Source organism: Anolis sagrei, chromosome 4 (assembly GCF_037176765.1).
Source record: "Anolis sagrei isolate rAnoSag1 chromosome 4, rAnoSag1.mat, whole genome shotgun sequence".
Classification (NCBI taxonomy): Eukaryota; Metazoa; Chordata; class Lepidosauria; order Squamata; family Dactyloidae; genus Anolis; species Anolis sagrei.
Genome location: NC_090024.1, coordinates 92,014,921 through 92,031,408, shown reverse-complemented (window position 1 = coordinate 92,031,408; position 16,488 = coordinate 92,014,921). Strand labels below are relative to the sequence as shown.

General features: G+C 38.5%; 1 protein-coding gene and 1 long non-coding RNA gene across 2 annotated transcripts in view; one reads left to right on the top strand and one right to left on the bottom strand.

Annotated features, from left to right (window-relative positions):
• LOC132774515 (cadherin-6) overlaps nucleotides 1-16,488 on the top strand; it is a 228,619-nt gene that overhangs the window by 62,782 nt on the left and 149,349 nt on the right. The gene's annotated exons all lie outside the window — the stretch shown is intronic.
• Nucleotides 974-11,593, bottom strand: LOC137096809 (uncharacterized). Its single transcript, XR_010909738.1, has 4 exons — nucleotides 11,403-11,593; nucleotides 5,621-5,774; nucleotides 2,761-2,820; nucleotides 974-1,254 (listed from the first exon to the last, which is right to left on the bottom strand). It is a non-coding gene; the product is annotated as an uncharacterized lncRNA (long non-coding RNA).

Genomic DNA, 16,488 nt, shown 5'->3' with positions numbered 1-16,488 from the left:
AACCTAATGTTGAGGTGGAATCTCCTTTCCTGTAATTTGAGTCCTAGTTTCAAGGGCTGCAGAAAACAAGCCTGCTTTTTCTTCCTTATGACAGCCTTTCACATATTTATACATGGCTATCATACCTCCTCTCATCCTTGGTCACTACTAAAAAGACTGTACAGAAACAAGAGAGAAAATATTTGTCTATTATATTGTTTCAACTTCTACATAACCCTGTTAGGCAGAGTTAAATCTAGAAGCTGCATGCATATTAATGATTTAATTTAATGTTTTTTGTTCCTGTAAATAATGTATATTGTAACATTTAGGCTGAATCTTTGGGTGACATTGTGAATTCATGTTGTCCAGTCCTTCAGTATCTTCCATTATTGATGTCTTTGTCTTTTGCTTGGAAATTAAAATATTTAAGGTTTTTTTTTATTAAAAAAAGAAAAGGTTATGGGGAAAATAAATGAGGGATCATAGTGGCAAAAGACTGACCACAAGTGGTAAAACAGCACATTAACAAATTAGGCAATTTCTGTAAAGAGGGTAAGAGGGCTTCCCTCACTAAGTATGCAAGGTATTCTTTTCATCATATTGACAAACTACCATTTATAATGTTAGCCTTTCAGGGTTATCAATAATCCTCCACTCCTTCTAGCCAGTTTAAAAATGTATACAAGATACCTTCTTTAACCCTGTGGACAAATAAAATACAAAACCCTAAAAAAGAACACTAATCTTATTTTCAAGGACATTTGAATTAGTCCGCCTTTCACCTGCAGGAGGTGTAAAATTTAATTGCTTTTGTATCTGATTATCATGACAAAGTATCAACTTCAAAACTTAATTTGCATCAGGTGGTCTCAAAATATTCTTACCCACTTCTTCTAAAAATGATCAAAAAGACTAAGTAAATATGGGAATACATTTATCCGGTATTGAGTCTGCAGGCAGCAAATGGTCTTAAACATAAAAAAGCAATACCTTCTTTTGAACTCAGCTTTTATTTTTCTGTTTATTACATCACTGGCTTATTTCTAAAATAACGAGGGTCTGGATTTTCATTTAGGATGCTACGGCATATACATTTTCATGGCACGGTGGCATTAGTTGTTTTTCGTTTTGAAATTAGTATTGCTTCCAAAAGATAAACGATCAGCTTATCAGCATTCAGAATGTAGACATCATGTTCCAGCAGTCATTTCCAGATGTGTGTGGTTGGATATGAGCTTGTTTAATTGGAAATGGGTAATTGGCTTTGGTGTCCTATGGCAAGAAAATGACATGACTTAGAACAGAATGAATCTCCATAAATACTGCATTCCATGCTAATTTTTGTGCCTCCAGCTGAGATGTCTAAGGGTTTTTTTAAAAAAAAATCCTTTTGTATGCCATTAAGTACATAATCAAAAGCTACAAACTGTTCTCTATTTGCATGATATGTCACATCTTCTAAATAAAACAGGAACAATCAAATAGAATCCCTGGCTGTTAAGCATGGCACTTGCTTCACTTCCATCCTGAAATTATTTGTGAAACCGAAGTGTATCTTTTAGTCCTTAGTTTTTAAAAAGCCAGTAGCTCCAGACTTTGCCACCGCTAACTCTGAGTTTTCTATTAAAGTACGCAAAACAGCTGGCAAAGTCTGGAGCTCCCTCAAGTGGATATTTATTCTTGCAAGCAGAAACCGACATGCATTTTCAACCAACCTTTGATACTCTGCAACCTAGATTGAAAACATGGGGAAGAGTCACACAATTGTAACACATAATCTAAAAACTTGTGTTGACTCTTTCCCTTTAAAGGTATTCCATGCTCAAAAACTACATAACTTGGTTGTTCGGAACACGTCTTATATTAATACAAACAATTTTTGAATGGGACCAAATTGTACACTCATCAATGTTTCACAGATAAAACCCTAACCAAGACCCTTTTGGCCAGCAACATCAGGGTATGGTCAAGATCAGCGTTTTTCAACCTGGGGCTCGGGCCCCTGGGGGGGGGGGTCACAAGGAGGTGTCAGAAGTTGCCCAAGACCATCAGAAAACACAGTATTTTATGTTGGTCATGGGAGTTCTGTGTGGGAATTCTGTCCCAAATCTATCATTGGTGGGGTTCAGAATATTCTTTGATTGTAGGTGAACCATAAATCCCAGAAACTACAACTCCCAAATATCATAGTTTATTGTCCCCAGACTCCACCAGTGTTCATATTTGGGCATAGTGAGTATCCCTGCCAAGTTTGGTCCAGATCTATCATTGTTTGAGTCCACAGTGATTTTTGGATGTACAGTAGGTGAACTACAACTCTCAAACTCAAGTTCAATGCCCATGAAACCCAGTATTTTCTGTTGGTCATGGGAGTTCTGTGTGCCAAGTTCAATTCCATTGTTGGTGGAGTTCACAATGCTCTTTGATTGTAGGTGAACTAGAAATCCCAGCAACTACAACTCCCAAATGACAACATTCAGTTCTCCCAACCCCACCAGTATTCAAATTTGGGAATATCAGGTATTTGTGCCAAATTTGGTCCACTGAATGAAAATACATCCTGCATATCAGATATTTACATTGTGATTCATAACAACAGCAACATTACAGTTATAAAGTAGCAATGAAAATAATTTTATGGTTGGGGGTCACCCCAACATTAAGAACTGTATTTAGGGGTCATGGCATTAGTAAGGCTGAGAAACACTGGTCAAGATGGAAAAGGTTGTTATTGAGGAAGAATACACAGGCTAGAAGAGGCTGCATTGGTTTACTTACTGGGAAGAGCAAGGTCTTTTCTCCTCCTCTCTGATCCCTTCATTGAGTAATCGAAGTAAGCTAAAAAGAAAGTGTCAGGAGAAGAGGAAAACTGAGATATTTTAAATGCCTCTGAAAAAGTGGGACTGCACAGAATTAATTGGGTCTGTCCCTGGCAAATCAGGACAGTTGGGGTGTGTAAATTTGAGTAGGAGAAAGGATTACAAGTCACAGGATAAAGGATGGTAACAAGCCCTCACATAAGAAATTACTTGTATCAGCTCATTCTCCCATCAGCTAACTGCTGAGCAGACAAGCTCACAATCAAGGAACAATGACAGGGTCATTCTCTCTCAATAATTGTTAAATTGAGATGTATTGCTTTTGGACACAGAGATCTCCATTTTTCAATAGTGGTTAATGGAGGAGGGCTCCTTGAGTTTACCTATCTTTCAAAATGCACTTTCTACACACGTGACTACCAGAAAATGCATGATTTTCGTCAGTTTGAGATCTATCTAGAACTGCAGGTTTTTCTAGCTGTCACAGGTTTGGATTACATGTAGAAAAAGCAGAATTCGACTCTCCTCTATTTGTGCTCCTTGTCTTTAGAAAAGTAGGATGTTGGAGAAGTCTACTTTAGGGTTCTTTCACTTGGATGTCTCATAGTACCAGTCAAGAGGTTTGCCCCTTCTTTTTCTCATTAATAGATTATTCTGTGTTTGTGAAATTAGATGAGGAGGAAGGTAGGAAAAAAATGGTAGGAATATTACAAACTGGGGGGGGGGGGCAATATCTGGAATCCCCTTCCCAACAGGATTTTGTGTTTCAGGCAGAATGTATATAATCACCTTAATCTCTGCATATTCTAACAGATATGCTCCTGTTTATTTTATGCTGTTTTGAAAACTGTTAACATGCCAGCTGTTTCTTCATCTTGATCCATTCCTGAACTATTCGTAGAATAAGATTGCGTCAACTCTTTGAATCCTTGGCTGCTAGGTTTTCCTAGCTCTCAAACTTCAGAACTAAAAGCTTGTGAATGTCTATATATATCTTTCAGATCTCTATTTTCTCTGTGTTTAGTAGAGTTCAAATTTAATTGAATGAATTTACATGGGAAAGAAAAAAAAACAGTTGGAAAGTTTGTCTCAAGTAGTTTGCCAATACCATAGATTTGTACTCTGAACCACTTCACCAATCAGTTGTCATAAACTTCCTGTAGCTTGATCTGTTCCACATTACCCTTTTATGAATATGAGGTGAATGCCTTAGTTTCTTACCTAAAACCAAGTGTTTGGCACAGTAGAGCCTCTACTTAAGAGCATCCCATCACTTGGCCTGGATTTTGCTTTGACACAAGAACAGCATTTTGAGTTAAGAGCTAGCACCAAAGGAGTGCTTACACCAGAGGGAGCAGTAGCTCAAGAGTACAGGGCTTTAGGGCTTCAGGGGAGCTTCCTCTGTGCCTCATGTTCTTCTCCGCTTTGGGAGATTGTGTCCACTTTGCTCTTGTCTGTTTTTAGGAACTTTGTTGTTTTTGTGTGGTTTTTATTCCTGGTATGTTTGACTTCATGAAGAGAAAGCAGAAAAGAGAGGGAGAGAGGCTGGAAAGAGTACAGTATGAAGAAAATGATGCTTCTGCCTCTTCATTTTGTGCTTTGTGCTTCCTTGCCACAATTTTGTGCTTTTACCATTGTTCCACAACTTGATGCTTCAACCATTTAAAAGCTGATCTTTCTCTTTTATTGTTCCAGGCAAATGTACATGAATGCATTATTTGTTATTTATAAAGTAAATTCTTATTCTTATTTTAAAACACGTAACAAAATAATTGGTGCAGTTTTCAGGGGAAGAATGAAATAATAGCATTTCAATGGGAAAATTTGCTTTAAGATAAGAGCATTTTGAGTTAAGAGCTCAGTTAATTAGTTTTAAAGAATTTTCTTAGGTAAGGAATACTCAGAGTTGCTTTTCTGAGTTCCTTACCATTGCTTTATCACACAATAAAATGCTTAAGCCTGTGCTGAAGGTGAGCTCTTTGGGTCTAATATTGTAAGTGGAGGAAGCAAAACATGGACATCTGAAACAAGGAAGTGATTTCCTGGATCCACTGAAAATTTCTGAAAAGGTTTATTGCAAATGACAGTGTTTCTAACCATCCCATTCTTCTTTCTTTTCTTTTCCTTACTTACATTTCTTCTATTTTCGTGTTTTTTCACTTTATTTCCCCACTGCAGTATTGTTATAGGGAGAATAAAAACAGCATTTCATTCACTATTCATTTCCAGACACACTTCAAAGTGCTAATGATGGCCTATAAAGACTTATAGGACATCGTTCCAGATGAAATACAAGCCCTTCTCACACTCACACCATTGCCATAGGCCCATTTGATGAGGGTTTTCTCAACGATAGCTCTCAGGATGAATATGAGAATGACATAAAAATGTGCCAGAATACCTCCACTTTGCCTCAATAATAAATATACCTGAAAAGAATGCATAGACACATGAAGCAATTAGGAAAATGTCCTTAAAATGTGTCCTTTAAAATACAACCTTGTTGCTTGAAGGAAAGGCAGTTCCTTCAAGAGTATTCCATTGAATAAAATGTCAGGATTGCAGAAGAGGGTGGTGTTGGAAGTTCTTTGCATTTTCCTACTAAGAAAAATATTTTATACACAAATACATGTCAGCAAAGCATTTCATAAAGAACTTCTTTGTGTGTGGCTTTGCATCAAAACTGTGAAAAACAGCCCAGAACAAAAATCCAGCTCATTTATACAGACCTTGGTGTTTTTATCTTCAAGTTGTTTCTGACCTATGGTGACTGTAAAGAAAATCAGGGTAGAAATCCTTTCTGAACCATGAGAAATTACAAAGTAACCTTGAGTATTCCATTATTTCTCATCTCCAGAGGAAGACAATGCCACTACCATCTCCAAACAAATCTTGCCAAGGAAACCCCCATGATGGGTTTGCCTTATAGCTGCCATAAGTTGGAAATGGCTTGTAGGTACACAGCAGCAACAACTGTAATATAATAAAACATAAAGCAATGTTGAATTGTGTGCTTTGTCATTTTATATTGTGTGTGACAAATAAACTCCATCTCCTGGTAAAACATTCCTGCTGTTTTCCTCCCCACTTTTCTTACACGAAATTAACCAAACTAGCAATTATTTCCCATGCAAGAATAAGCCAGTCATCTAAAGAAGGATATACTCATTTATTTTCCATTTAAAAGAAATGGCTGTTTGCATAACTATAAATAAATAAATTTTCTCTAAGCTTTCTGATAATGCAACATTTTAACTGTAACACAACAGTATAATTATGGAACTGGGAAAGCTTAACTTGACATGTTTCATTTTAACACAAGCCTAACATATTGTAAATTTAGTACAAGTCTCAACAAAATAATATAAATCGGCTTTGGTTACTTCTAACACCAAGTACACATCATCCATTCCTCCATAAATCCTGCTTATTCTGGTTGGAGTTGGATACCAACAAGATAATATTTTCAAAAAGAAGAACTTTTCCTAATATTCATCCAAAGAAAATCCCTGGCAACATTATCCAAAGTCCAAGCAAGCCACTTTAGTACATTATAGAAAATCCCAAAGCTCTGAAGATACATTGGTTCTATCTCTAATTCCCATTTTCTGTTGATATATATATTCTGGTAAATCTAAAGAAGACACATGTTTTTATATAACCTAACAATAGTACTGTGATTTTTGTAACTCATTCTTTTAAGCACACAGCCTCTGATTTACTATTCACAGGATCTTAGTCTTCAAAGTTAATAGCCATCCAACAGCAAAACTTCCTTACTATCTTTCAGCAAGCGAATTAAAATGATTTGATTCTGGTAAACCTTTGAGAAATATTTTAGCCCTTGTCTAATTGATTTAACTTTTATTTATTGTTGCTGCTGCTGTGTGTGTGTGTTTTAAGATGGTTTTAATTTGATGACAATTTAATTATTTGATTTTGTTTTACTTTTGTATGTTATACATTTTAACTATGTTTGCTTAACTCTTATAAGCTGCCATGAGTTCCAAAATGGGGAAATATCACAATACACATAAATATACTACCATAAATTGGAACCACTTTGAAGGTATATATAATCCCCCACTACTTCCCTTTAGACTGCCCTCGGAGGATCTCGTGGGTTGAGCTGGATTTCAATAACTAATTGTATGTGGGTTTTAGATTTTAGATTTTAAAACTTGTTGAAGTTTGAAGTAACCCCTTGGGTTTGAAGTGGATGTGTAGGACTGGGTGCCCTTGTTATGATCTGGTCATGGACCGTAATAAAATTACTTACTTACTATATAATATACCTTCATATATACTGATAGGAGCCCCTGATGGCACAATGGTTAAACATTTGTGCCAGCAGGATTGCTGACCAAAAGGTCGGTGGTTCAAATCCAGGGAGCGGGGTGAACTCCCATGTGTCAGCACCAGCTTCTCATGTGGGGACATGAGAAAAGACTCCCACCGGATGGTAAAACATCCAGGCGTCCCCTGGGCAATGTCCTTGCAGACAGCCAATTCTGCCAAACAAGAAGTGGCTTCACTCCTGACATGAAAAAATATATACTAATATAATAATATAATATAATCTTTAATTCATTCTATAGATGACACTCCAGTCATAGAATTAATGTAGTTTGACACCACTTTAATTGGCATGGCTCAATGGGATTTGGAGATTGGTGAGGCACTAGCACTCTTTGGCAGAAAAGGCTAAAGTCCTTGTACAACTGCATTTCTCAAGATTCCTTAGCACTGGACAATGATTTTACTGCATTAATTCTACAGTGCAGTTGTACCCTTGATTTCTCTCAAATCACACTTTGTTGATTTCAATTTGTCTGATTTTTCAAACTAGTAACTCCTTTCGACATTGTACGCATACTTCCTCTATGAAGCATTTGTTACATTGCAACGCAAGGTGCAGGAACCTTCTTACTGGCTCCGGACCAGATGTTATAACATGGTTTATAGCTTGTCTAAAAGGCATCTTAGGAATATGAAACATTCTGCATCCACAAGAAATCTCAGGGGCAATCTTTGTTGGTACCAGCCTTGATTTGTTGCAGGCAACCTAAACTCCCTTGATGAACACAAAGAGACTCCCTCTTGTCTGCCCACAGAGTAGATGCTGTCAGTTCTGTGATATGTTTTTCTCCTAGTACTCTCTGGAAGTAAATGTTTTCCGAAAGACAAAACATTTCAGTGTTTCTTTTTTTCTTGTTTTTTTTTTTCCCAAGAAGGCAGAAAATCCCTAAACGAAGAGATCTATGCCTTTTGATTTACATTATTCACATAGTCCTATGCAGGCATTTTGTAGAAACAAGTACAATTCCTAGCATATGTTGCTACACATATGTTTCAGAGTCAGTTTGAGGAACTTGACTTGGGAGCCTGGGCATTGGGGGCAATATAGCACATGGAGGTTACCCACATTGACTCATCTAAACAAATAGCATTGTTCTGTCGCGCGCTGGGCCTGTAACAGCTGACTTTTCTATAGGACGTATACTTTAAGCCCAGCGGGAAGCCAGGGCGCCTCAAAGAGAGGTTCTCAGGGATTTTTCTGAAGTGATGGTCTTTAGAGTCTTTAATGATACAACAAAATCTTTATTATGGAACAAACAACAAATCTTTAATGGTTCAAACAACACTTCAAGGCTTTCTTAGTCTAGTCCTCAATGGACTGGTACCTGACTTTGATTAACTGTACTTTCTCTGTAGGAAAAAACCCTATTTATCCTCTCCCAGGCTGTTTACTATCTATGCCTCATCGGTGTGGGACTACTACCGATTCCAAATGTGTCAGGGTATAGAGTAGACCTACCAGCCGAGGCTTGTAGATGTTTCAGCTGGAGTTCCATGGATCTGTAATGCTGTCCTCCCTCAGAGAATTCTTTGAAAACTTCAGGGCTGTTTTCCCTCTGATTGCTGAGAGGTTGTGAGCTCTCAGCCAGAGCCTTGGGACCTTTTCCCTGGAATTTCTGTTTCTGTTTCCCTGGATGTTCAATATACTAGTCACAAAATAATGCTTTGCTTATTTTCAAACCATTTTCCTTCCTTTCTATTTCCCATGTGATGTCCTCTCTTTTCTCTCTTCACCTGTAGAAGCATTTATTTATAGCTTGCTTACCTTACATCTTGTTCCATCACATCTTCTCCATAGCATCCTTCCCCTTTCAGTGGCAGATTTTATGTTTCTCTCTCTCTAATTTTGCAGCCCACAACACATTTGTTTTTATGATTCCTAAACACACAACCACCTGGGCAACCTGTTGTGTGACCAATTGAGCAATTGGAGCTATATTGGATTCCCTTCTTGCACACAGTCTACTATTATATATCTGCAAGCATAACAACATTTGCATTAGCAGAATGGCATGGCTTCATACCGTCCTATGCTTCCTCAGTCAGTTTGGCTGCAAACAGCCCAGAAGGCTCTCACTCGGTCAGCAATTCATGCAGTCAATGAGTCTCAGACACAGGTGGGCTGTGCAACAGGCTGGAAAAACAAAAATGACTGCCAATTCCACCATATGCCTGGCAAACTAGGCAGAAGAGAAGTGATGCAGGTGGGCGTAATGCCATTTTTCTTCAAGATGTAAAGGTGACTGCTACTTTATGTGACCGAGAAAGGTGACGGTATATTAGAATGATCTATCTGTGACCAGTACACCCAATAGTTGGGTTAGACCTTCAGATTCAAAAGGGAAGGTTTTTATCTTTCTTTCCCTGGGTTAGACAATGGGTGCACCTATACTGTAGAATTGATGTGGTTTAACACCATTTTAGCCACCATAGCTTAGTGCTATGGAATCATAGGACTTGTTGTTTTTTCTAGGTCCCTAATCTTCTCTGCTAAAGAGCTCTGGTGCCTTATCCAACTTCAAATACCTGGATTCTATAGCATTTATCCAGTGGTGTCAAACTTCATCAGTTCTACAGTGTAGGTGCACCCAATGTTACAGAATTAGGTTGGATGGATATTTGTGCATCACTTCTCTGTTGCATAATAATGTACAATTATTATTCATTATAATATAAGAAATTTACTCATGTGCCAAGTCTGTTTCTAACTGAGAACTGTTCCCATCATGATGTGATTCTCTGGCTAAATAACCGGTTGACCATTGTTAGAAAACAGAATGCCTGCAATGTTAGTTCAACCAGAGAATAAAGAGATTACTTTTATGGACTACAGCTCCCAGTATATTCTGCCCAAACTAGCAGTGTCCCTTTTTTAAACTGAATGCATCTATACTGTAGAATGAATGAAGTTTGACTTTCCCTGCCATCACTTAACGTTATGAATCATGGGAGCTTTCGCTTTACCATATTTTTCACCTTCTCTACCAAGGACACTGGTACCTCACCACTAATCCCAGGATTCCATGATATTGAGCTGTAGCCGTTAAAGTAGTGTCAATCTACATTAATTATACAGTGTAGATGTATCCTCTGAGGGTACATCTACACTAACCATTTAATTCAGTTAAAAGGCAGCTTGCCAGCATGGTGTTTAGATGAAGCACTCTGTGAACACACAGATCAATATGCATTAAGGACTTTAAACCTGGAAAAGCAAAGTTGAAGGATATTCCAAATAGAGTTTGTAATGTGCATCAGTACATCTAAGCGTACACCACTTCACATGGCAAAACCGAGTAAGGGGCAAGTGCTCCAGTGATCCAAAAATGCTCACAGCTGAAGGAGCAGGTTTTTTTTTAAAAAAAAGAAACAAAAACGATTCCTCCATGACCATAAAACAGTAGATACTGTGGATTCTGGAACTGGTTTGAGGCCAGCCTCTGTGGTGCAAATAAATACCATTTGGTGTTGAACCAGTTCCAGGACTTCCTATGCAATCATCTGCACATTGGAATTACTTCTTTCTCTGCCAGCTTCACACTGACCTACGTTTTTAGCATAGATGTGACCTGAGTCAGGTCTAGAGTTAACTTTTAAAGCAAGGTGTACCAATATCTTCTGTGGAGAACATCTGGAGATAGCTCCACTAATAAAGTGAGCATGGGTGGGCAGCTGCAAACATTCTTGGACTCCTTTATCCAGAAGCCCAGAAATATTGGGCAGTGGAATTATGGGCATTGTAACATTTAGAGAGACACAAGCTCACCCCCTCTTGTTGCATAGTGAGTGTATATTTCCTATAGTTGGATGTTCAACTTTCTGTTAAAATGTACTGCCACTGTATATCTGAACAATAAACCTTCTCCCCACCAAAACACTTCTTTGTCTCTAGATCTGCATACTTGCCTAATTTTCATTTTGATTAGAAAATAAAATAACCTGTTTTTGAGACCTGAACAAATAGAAAAAATGGCAGTAGAATATAGGACTTTGCACACTCAAATAAAAGCACATCCACATATACACAGAGAACTATAAAATAACGCTCTTATGTTTTTCTGCCCTCTTGGCTCCAATTAACCTAAGTATTCTTTGTAGGCTGTAGCCAGCAGCAATCAGTTGTGTCTCCTTCTGTTAGAATAAGGATAACAATAATAAAAAGAATTTCCACCATTGTTGCAACTTCACACAGACAGCGATGTTATTCTCCGCTTCCTAAAAGGATCATAATGCCCCATTTACCAAAGAGGAGTTCTGTAGAGATGCAGCTCAATTTTCCTTCGCATCTGCTTGATTCTTTGCTATAATCAGCACTGCGTGCGCCAAGACAAGGTCACGAACTGTAGCAATGTTCCTCTCCACATGCGATCGCCGAGTTCTAGTGCCATTAAGGACTCAGCAACTTCTCCCTTCTCTGTCCTACTGTTTTTAATCTATCAGTGCTCTTCAGAAGGGTGAAGAGGGAAAGGAGAGCTCTGCTTTGCAGACCTATTTTGGAGATTACTGTCACCAACTACACTTCCGGAGAGGCAGTGAGCCGAAAGAAAGCCACTGCTTCATTTGCTTCAGTGGAATGAGGCTGAGTTGTATTTTGCTTTGTTGTTAAAAGTAGACACAGCGGGATTTAATGTTGGTGGAGTTGTTTTTCTTTTTCTTTTTTTTCCAAACACCTGCCTCAAAGAAGAAGCCAAGATGCAACGGGCATGACAGTCTCACAAAATAGCATTGCCCTCGGTGCATTTCCTGACAGAGCTCTGTGGGGTATTTTGCAGCCTGAAGGATGAATAAAAGAAGCAAGATAATGTTGGGAAAGTTAGCATTACACTATTCTCCCCAAAGAGCTGTGGACTGGCACAGGTTTATTGTTGTACTACATGTTATAGATTACCAAGCCAAGTATTAGAATGACCGTCCCGAGAGACTGATGAATGAATAGTGGCAGCAAACTTTTTGTTGGAAAATAAACTAATTACTCCGCTTCCTAAAAGGATCATAATGCCCCATTTACCAAACTGTGAATATGGATATATAAAGAAAGCCATTTATGTGGATTAACAATTTACAGCATTTTGGAAATATGGTTTGTACTGCGCCAAGATCTTGCTGGTTTTAGGTTATACAAGTAAGGTGTCAGTGATGACATTTGTAGTATAATTTATTGAGTCTTTTCTTCTAACAAAAGAGTGATCTGCATGGTTTTTATAAGGCAGAATGTAGTGATTTAGCTTGGACTGTGGATAAGAGGATCAGTGCCCAACGAAAATATGCTAAAACCAGAAGGGCCAGGATAGAGAAACAACTCACCAGGTTGAAGATAAGCCATTATGATTCAGCCAAAAAATAATGCATGTACAAGCAGTTTGCTTCAAAATGTACAAGCATAAAGATACAAAGAAACACAAGATACCTTATTATCAGGATGATGTCCACACCAGTTTAGAATGAGCTGTTCTATCTACCTCATGACATGGAGGTTGAAAGGAGGAGGGAAGAAGGAGAGAAGCACAGCTGAGATAAGGGCCATCTGGACTGGGGAGATTAGAAACTGTAGGTTAACCTTGGGAATGGAATGTAGCCTGTAGAGGAGGATAGGACAGTCGGATGATATGCACAGGGGTTTGGCAGGAATTCTCCAGTACTGTCTTCCTATCGTTTATGGTAAGATGGAAATGAAGCTATATCCAAAGACTTGCCTTTGTGAGCATACTTTGATTCCAAGAGCTTCCAAGTACTGACACTTACCCAGTTCTGACAGCCATTCAAACCTCCCACTCACTCCTCTGTTTGGCCAAAAAAGAGGTTGGCTAGGATCTACACCAGGGTTGGCCAAAAGCTTTGCTGATGTCACAGCTTCTAGGTGTGGATTCTATTGGTGGGGAGAATGAAGGCTGGGGATTGGTCAGTCAAAAAACCAATCAGCTGTTGGGACAGCCCTGGGGAGGTGCGATCTGGGGAAGTACAATGCCAAAGAAATGTTAATGAGCTTTTGATTAGCTCAACAATCCATGCAGTGTTAGACAAAGATATGGAGCCTGAAAACTAAGTTGCGAGGCTTGGGAGACAATGGTGCCAATCTTGGGCAATCAAAGACTGGGCTGTCAATAAAGGAGTTGATGAATACACATACTCTTAAATCTCTGTTTCCATGAGGTGGGGGAGGCTCTCAGTTTCAGGTGAATCACACAAACATCTTTGTGCTAATCTGGCTGCTGCAGGCGATCTTCTATCTTTACATATAAACAATGACTCTGATGATTATCTGGCCTGAGGAACAGCCAGAGGAAGTTTTATTCTTAGGGGGTTATCTTAGCAAAGTTACCGAAGATGGCTGTCCCTAAGCTACATTTTGTACAATTTTATAAAACAGTTCATATACAATGTTATATAGGAAATAGATAAAGCTTGCAGTTAAAATTATAAATTATATGTTTATATAATAAGTTTGTTGATGGGTTTGATACAATAGAATTTAGGGGTTTACAGCTGCTGTTGGTCTGGTCTTGATCTTCTGATGCCTTGAACTTGAGCAAATCTGGAAATGGTCTTTTATAAAAAGGAAAAAAATCATATATTTATTTCTGAGTCCTTGATGAACTATAAATCTTGCAGGGGGTGGGGGTTACGATGTCTCAATAACAAGAAGGGGAAAAACCATGATCAATGTAAGTGAGGTGCAACCAGACACTATATTTTGTTCACTTCTTTTTTCTTTTCTTGTTTCTTTTCTAGCACTGGATTATTGTTTATGTTGACTGATTTCCTTGCATGCCACTGTGGGTCATAATCCATGTCTTTGGACCAATCTGGAAGAGTGACTGATTTGGAAATTAATTCTGCATTTTATGTTTATATGAAGTTTCAGAATGCAGATGCATTCAGGGAATAAAGTGATCTGCAAAAACAGGAAAGTTTAAGGGTGAGGAATAATGCAGGCATTATCTTTTACGATCTTTTGTGCATGTCAACATTCCACTACAAAACTGTGAATCTGGTTATGCTAGTGCTTTGAGCAGTTGAAAGAGTGAATTTCAGAGTTATTGACTTTGCTATTGAATGACATTTGCTTTCACTGTTACAGAAGTGCCAGAGTGAAACAGGCAGCTTTATTCTAATTGTATACTGTAGAGAGCCATGACAGACTCAATAGTTCTCGATGTGTAATCTCTAGTTGCAGAGCGCACAAGCTGTGCTTTGGGCAGCAATAGAAACACACAAAGCAAGTGATTTGAAGCCTCAGAAGAGGGCTTATTCAGTATTGCCCGATGTTCAGGATTTCTCACCTTCAGTTCATTTGTGGCCAGGTTCTTTGGATTTCAAGAACAGAGCATTCATAGTTTGATAAAATGGTTCAGCAGTTAGGGGACACCGATATCTATGCCAAAGTACTGTAATGTACACCTGTATTTTATGTGGTGTACTGATGGTCTTCTCTCTCTTCAGCTTTTCTCCAATTGTGTTATTTATCAAACGTTTCCCAGGATCTAGTAAAAGACAAGACCTGTTTGTGTGTGCGCGTGTGTGTGCGTGCGTGCACGCTATGGCATTCCAGTCATGAAAGCAGTGATCCTACACTGGTTTTGAAACACTCTCCCTGAAGTGCTTACATTACATCCTTACGTTCCAATTAACTTTCAATTTCACTGGTTCCTTATTCTACTAGTTCAATAAAAGAAATCTTGAAGCCTTTTATTCCGAGCTAGCTTTCAACCCAAGATGGATACTGTCTTACTACAATCCATACCTTGGTTATTGGGCAGGGAATCCTACCATGGAATCCTGAAGAAACTATCAAAAGTGTCTATTTTCTTACATGTTGCCCCATTTATAAGGCTACAGAGAGATACTCACTGCTCTTGGAAAGCCTGCCAACGTAGGTAGATGTTCTTCATCCTCCTTACAGAATAGTTTGTGAAGAACATGTGGCTCTCCAGATGTTGAACTGCAACTATCATGAGCACTATCCAGCAAGGCAATGTGAAGGAAAATGGGGTCTGCAGTTCAATAACATCTGCAGTTCAATAACATCTGCAGTTCATTAACATCTGCAGTTCAATAGCCATCTGTTTCCCATCCCTGGTGTAGTATTTCCCTCTATGGACCAAGATTATCTTCCATCTCTCTTCCCAGCAGTCCTTGGCAGCAAAGCAATGAGGTGGACAGATACTGCTCAGTCTATGAGCTTCTGGCAATATATATAAGAAAGCATATAGGTTTGTTTTATTGCCTTTTATGACCTACAAGTTGCAAATTAATCAGTGTATTTTGGGTTCATTATTTTAAAATGATATTTTAGCAAACAACCCATCATAAAACAAGAGGATAAACACACACACAAATGTGTACAATGGTAGGATGCAGGATAGCATCTTATTAAGCATTAACTATCAACAGATTAAAGGTACTTTAGTTAATTAAGTGTGTTCTAAAAATAGACTAATCAAATGGTGAACAGAGAAGATGTAAATATTACAGCATCTTAATTCATGACATTCAGGTTAGCTGAGGTAATGTTTACTCTTAATTAATTTATCCAGAAAAATCAGTTGCCTAGAAAATCTTCAATCTTATCCCGTTCCACAGACTACATTAATAGAATGTAAAATGCAGGACCACATATTTTAATGGTTTGTGCATGCTGGCATTTCATGGTCAGCCAGAGATCAGTGGAACCCTGGTTTGCAGAAGACAAGCAGTGTGCCTCAGAGCCCTTCTACAGGGACCCTAAAATCCAAGAAAAACCAGGGTAAGGTGGGGGAGGGGTGGCTAAATGATGCTGCCCAAAAATATGCCCTGAATTGCATCATTGGCTGAAAAACACAGGTTAAAAAAAATGTGTGCTTAAAATTCGATATCACCCAAAAATGCATATTCACATCATTGTATATTCTGGCACTCACAAAAAGCAGAACTCCATTGCAAAATGCTGGTGTGGGCTGGTCCAGCACATGTGCACATTTTAAAATCTTGAAACAGCTGATGAGGACTGTAAACAGGAGTCAAAGACACACAGGTGACTAAATGGAAGCACAAATGGAAAGCAATTCCCATGAGAACTCTCTGCAACCATTCCTTTGGGCATATATTTATGAAATTAAACAGAGCTTGAATTTGCCCCCCAACCACTGAAATAACAAGACCATACAATAATATGGGAATAACTATGGACAACGTTTATTAATGTTACCTGTTTAACTTTTCTGTGACCTGCAAAACAATTTTAAAGGGTATGAGCTTGGTGTGGAATAAGCTGAGGCAGTGGCTATCCAAGACCTACTCCTCAGTTAATTTGGGCGAGACACCTGGGTTCCGGGTGCAATAAAACTGCTAT